This window comes from Lepeophtheirus salmonis, chromosome 13 (assembly GCF_016086655.4).
Source record: "Lepeophtheirus salmonis chromosome 13, UVic_Lsal_1.4, whole genome shotgun sequence".
Lineage (NCBI taxonomy): Eukaryota > Metazoa > Arthropoda > Copepoda > Siphonostomatoida > Caligidae > Lepeophtheirus > Lepeophtheirus salmonis.
This window is the reverse complement of record NC_052143.2, coordinates 37,297,593-37,303,592: the sequence shown is the minus strand read 5'-3', so window position 1 is coordinate 37,303,592 and position 6,000 is coordinate 37,297,593. Positions and strand designations below refer to the sequence as shown.

At 31.8% G+C, this 6,000-nt stretch overlaps 1 long non-coding RNA gene across 1 annotated transcript; it reads left to right on the top strand.

The window, feature by feature from the left end:
* Positions 1-3,930: 3,930 nt before the first annotated feature.
* LOC139907058 (uncharacterized) lies at positions 3,931-5,437 on the top strand. Its single transcript, XR_011783372.1, has 3 exons — positions 3,931-4,481; positions 4,535-4,665; positions 4,728-5,437. It is a non-coding gene; the product is annotated as an uncharacterized lncRNA (long non-coding RNA).
* The last annotated feature ends 563 nt before the right edge of the window (positions 5,438-6,000 follow it).

The following is a 6,000-nucleotide window of genomic DNA, read 5'->3' as shown; positions in this document are numbered from 1 at the left end:
ATTTTTTTATTTTTTTGGTGCATTTTGGAATCGACAACCCATACCTTAAAAAAAAACTTTGAGACAAGGGGAATCGATCTTGTTTTATGAAAAAAATCAAATTATTTTCAAAAAGACAAACTTGCCCTCCAGAGTCCAGGAATCTGGTATGATCAGAATGAAACATAGCCTTACGTACGTAACTCAAAATTCTGTACAACTTTTAAAGTCTGTATCTATGTCTGTTTTTGAAATAAATGCGTTTTTATCATTGTTTTTCTAAGCGGGGCGTAGATCAGACACACACATTTTGCCACTTCCTTTTAGTTTTGACGTGCTACAAATATGCAATTTTATTAGAATGACTCAGTACCATTAAGAGTTGGCCATAAGTTATATATAATAGATTTAAATAATTAATTATGACTTAATTCATCTATATTTTCATATAGGATTAAGAGGAGATCGATATTAATCACAACGGACATAATTATTCTATTTCTGTGAAAATAAAATATTGTTGATTTTAGTCGGCTATTAGTGTTTTGAACTTTAGTTTGATTAATTTTCTTATAATTCCTATAGACATCTCAGGCAAAAAAAAGCTTTGGCGCCCAGACGTACATGACAGCATTCTCGTTTTTCTACATTCAAATTAATTCAGCAATCTCATCTGAAGTAGTCCAAGGTTAATAAGTCGAGTTGGACTGGCATGTGAGCACTTATTTCATTGGCAGGAACTGAAGTTTAGCCATAAAATCGTATGTAGCCATATAAATCAGATAATTCTAACTATGTTGATTTTATTGTCAAAATAAGCCAGAACAACACTCACAACTTTTCTACTTCACCTATTTTGTGCAATTGCATCCATAGAGTTTTTGAGCCTAAAAATTGGTACCGAATATAATTCGTATGGCTTTTGAGACAGTTTTTGGAATGTTTTGACACGGTATTATTTGAGCAGTCGTCAAAGATGGACACCATCAAAGAGTAAATTCACCATATTTATCAGTTTCTCTTCGAAAAAGGGTAAAACGCAAGCCGGGGGGTAGAAAATGATAATATTGTTTATGGTCCTGATACTGTAACAACCAATCACGCTCAATTTTGGGTTCGTCGATATTCTTCCTGTAACTTTGATGTGAATGATACAACACGCTCTGGATGGCCAACTGTCGAAAATGTGGATAAAATAAATGAAAAACCCACTAAAAATAATGGATTTCTTCTAACTACAAATTATATATCAGAGTCGTACTAAAAAGAAAAAAAAATAAGGAGTACATTGTAAAAAATAATGAGGCTTAGAAATAAGGGCATGTTCTAAAGTTCAGGAATGAATTACTTTACTCTTTAGAATAAAGTAATTCAGGGCTCATCAGGTCATTTTAATAATAATTATGAAGCTGTTTTAAGTATTATTTCATTCTTGAGGAGAGAACTAGTGTTGCGTCGGTCCTTAATTATTCGGTCCAGTCCAGACTGTCAGTCTTTGGGACCAATCCTTAAGCATAGGCGTACAAGAAGAGACGTCAGGGACCTCACGGGACGCCCTGGTGTCAGTCTTAAAATGGCCTCGGTTTCATTTTAAAAGGGGGGGGGGGGGGGGGGCGAAGGGAAGAAAAAAACCGAAACAAAATGAGGCTCACGATAATTTTTGATTTCTGATGGTTGTATAATTTAGTATTGCATGGAAAATGTCTTAAATATAATAACATTTTTGTTTTTGATTTATCAACAATAAAACGGATTCATATTGAACTGAGTTGATCTTTTTGTAATTTGAACACATAAACTCACAAACATATACCGGGTAATCAACAACTTGTCACTCAGTATATCTATTGTCATGCTGAAAAGGTGAGCAGGCTCAAAATAGTGTGTGATGTCCCTAATATCTATGCTCCGGTATGTCTATGTCCTTAATTGTGAGTCTTTGGAATGTTTCCTCAAAATATCGATGGGTTTTCAAACAGAGGCGTCCACAGGGGGTGGCTGTAGCCCCCCTAAAGGAATTTTTGAAAAATTATTAATGTGAAAAAAAAAATAATCATGAGAAAACATATGAAAAATTATTTTTAAGGACTTATTTCCTTAAAAAAAATCATTCGATCAATTTTTGCTGTGGAACAAAAATTTAAATTTTTAACATTTTTCAGAAAAAAATCTAAAAAACAAGCTGCCCAACCCACACAAATAAAATACTGCTGTTGACGCTTCTTTGAAGCCAAATAAGATAAATTCACTAATACTTATGATCATTGCAAAAAAATATTTATGTCTTCGTCATTAGGCAATATAATTCGAACATGTCATATTTTTGCTTTTATATATTCTATTACATAATAAGCTTCAATGACGTCACAAAGTATCGATTTTACCTTCTTTAAGGACCGAAAAGTTGGACTGGATGGAACCAGAGTGACTGAATCACTGTCCTCAATAAGGATCAACACAACACTAGAGAGAACATTTCAATTTTGAATAACTGCCCGCATGTGAGTGTCCTCATGGAAAACAGAGGGTAGGATTTGTTAGGGAATCATCTTCTTTATTATTAAATCAATGTTTTCAGGTCTTCGACGCTAACAATTTAATGGTAATGCCGGGCATCACTTCTAATAAATAATAAATATGAAAAAATGAACGATTAAACTAAGATTTTGAAGGACTAAAAACTACGTGCACAACCAGTGGGACATATTTTTTTTGGCAAGGGCTAGATTTTTGTATTAATTTGAAAGGGGTATGAAGATATACTCTTTATAATCAGAAGGGTGTTCCAAACTTACATTTTATTAAACATCCTCTCGTCCTCTTCATGTTGAATGAATATTTTCCGTATATTTGGAAAGCTCAGCTTTTTCATAAGATTAGATAAATAATCTTTTTAAAATAAATCAAATAGGCCAGTTGAAAAACTCTGATTTCCATCTTTTTCAATTTGTTGTCACCTTTTGACAATGGGATGAAAGAAAGGTTTTGTAGCCGAATGATCATAAAAGCTGTTCGTACTAAGATTGGAAGAAGATATGGATTTAAATCTAACATTATTTTATGATTTTGACATTTACTTTATTATTAATAATTAAGATCTTATCGGTAGAGATTTTTCTATCCTGTGCACAATTGTATATGCAACTTGCACATGAGGAAAAAAAATCTTTTGGGTGATGATATTTTTATTAAACCCCACGCCTGGCTTGTGTTTTGCAACCTAAAGTTATGACATATTGAACTGAATTCCGATGTTAGAACAAGAAAATATTATTTGGATCAATCTATTATTTCAATATTCTGTGTTTATAATTTATTGTTATTATTAGTTATATGATTCTAATTGTTTAATTTTGTATATTTAACTTAAATGTATGATGGTTTATTTTTTAGTATGTAGATTATATTTAATTTAAGCCTTCTATTTTAAACTTGGAACTTCAAATATATTTCGAAATACTCTTACTTTGTTGTTTTATTAGTTATTATTCTGAGAATATGGTTCATAAGGTAAAATTGTTAACCATTTCGGTAAAATGAATTACAATTTCATAGAATGTGACGTTTTCAAATCCACTGTAACGGATAAAAACCGTCTAAGTCAATTATACGTAGTATATTTTTATTAAACATTTTGCTAATAAATTCTTTCGTTATACCCTCAAAAATCATATAATAAAATAATATATATAAATAATCATAATACAGCAGGCAGATGATAATCTCATCAGTATTTAAACAATAATACCATATGTCTTTCTCCCCCCCTTCTACTCGCACGCGTTATTCTCTACAATATTATCAACTATAGTCATAACTAAGGGTGATAATTTTGGTAAGAATACAAAAGCGTGCGAGGAGAAAAGAAGAATTACTTATGGCATCATTGATTAAATAATATACATCTTCTTCTATCAATCATGAACGTTATCATTCCCGCTTTTATTATTCAATATTAATATAATATGAGATGGTGATAGTCGATAGAGAACTGAATAAAATCCCCAAAATGACGTCGCCTTCTGTCTGGATTTATGAAAATGGAGGCCCAGGAATTTGGAAAATACTTACCGGATGAGAAACAGATGGTTTGTCGGATTTGTCGATATAAATGTGCCTTTAGTCCCCTGTCTAGAATTACACGCCACTCATTATCCTCATCTCATAACAAGAGTATGGATATTCATCTATAAAATCAATTTGACGATGAATACATCAAGTCAGACTTTAACTTTGATCTCACAACGATGCTTATTGCATGTAATATAACCTTATCCATTGCTAATCATCTGCGTTCAAAAAATTTATGGAGAAATACAAGGGTAAACATATCCCTTCCCGAGGAACCATCATTAAATTAATGGAGGATGTTGGTACTGATGTCATATATAGAAATACATATAAAAATGTTTTGAGTCATCCACACCAAATGATGATTAAGTTATCAGTAAAAAGTATTTACGAATATCGAAATGGAACTCTGAATTTTGTACTATCTCACAGTAAGTATTCAATTTTTTTTTAAATCTAACCATAAAATATGATTCTATTTTAGCTAAACATATGATGAATTATTATACACAACTCAGTAAAGGGCAAAAACAACTGCTTAAATGGTCACAACAACGGGGGTAGTAGCTTTGCAACTAGTTTGTCTGAGACTACTTACTTCGCTTTAAGACTTGGGTATGATAATTAGGTTTTCCAATATTACATAGTCAATAAATATTACTTTTTTATCACTAAAGGCTTAGCTATGGTTGATGGGCTCCAAGAAATGGTGTTCAGAAAACTCATAAAAGGCAAAAACAACTGTTTAAATGGTCACAACAACGAGGGTAGTTACATTGGGTGTTGCATTATAATTAATTATGTATATCCATCATGATAATAGTATGTTGTTATATAAGCATACCTAAATAACGGGGAAAATCTTTTTTGATGCTCTTAATAGGGAGTAATATCGCCGGACATTACTACATAATTAGCTTTTGCTCTAAATCCTTACGATGAATTTATTTATAACATTTTTTTATTAGTATATTTATTGTCTAATTTTATGATTTTGACATTTACTTTATTATTAATAATTAGTTAGATCTCATCGGTAGAGATATATCTATCCTGTGCACAATTGTATATAGCAACTTCCACATGAAGAAGAGGGGTGATTATCTTTTTGATTAAACTCCACGTCTTGCTTGTGTATTGCAACCTAAAGTTATGACATATTTAACTGAATTCAGATGTCAGAACAAGAAAATATTATTTGGATCAATCTATTATTTCAATATTCTGTATTTATAATTTATTGTTATTATTAGTTATATGATTCCAATTGTTTAATTTTGTATATTTAACATAAATGTATGATGGTTTATTTTTTAGTATGTAGATTATATTTAATTTAAGCCTTCTTTTTTAAACTTTGAGCTTCAAATATATTTCAAATACTCTACTTTGTCGTTTCATTAGCTATTATTCTGAGAATAAGGTTCATAATGAATTACAATTTCATGGAGTGTGACGTTTTCAAATCTACTGTAACGGATAAAAAACGTCGAAGTCAATTATACGTAGTATATCTTCATTAAACATTTTGCTAATAAATACATTCGTTATACCCTCAAAAATCATAATAAAGCAGGCAGATGATAATCACATCAGTATTTTAAACAATGATACCGTATGTCTTTCCCCCCTCCTCCTCGCACGCGTTTTTCTCTACAATATTATCAACTATAGTCATAACGTCCCAGAGCTGGCTGACAGTGGCTTTGAGGGCCTTTGTGTTGGAATGACGGGTACTGCATTCCTTCCCATCGACATTTGTCCAAAATGTGTAGTATGTTGAGGGGGGCGGGCTGTATGTGGGGCAAAAGTGTCCAAAAAAACCTCAAAAGAATCATTCAAAAGAGTCTTACAACGAAGGAGATGAGTTTCTTTCACTACTGGGTCGAAAAAAGTGACCTCTCCACCCTCACAAGTCTCTTCTATCCACATAGCTCACTGGACTATCAA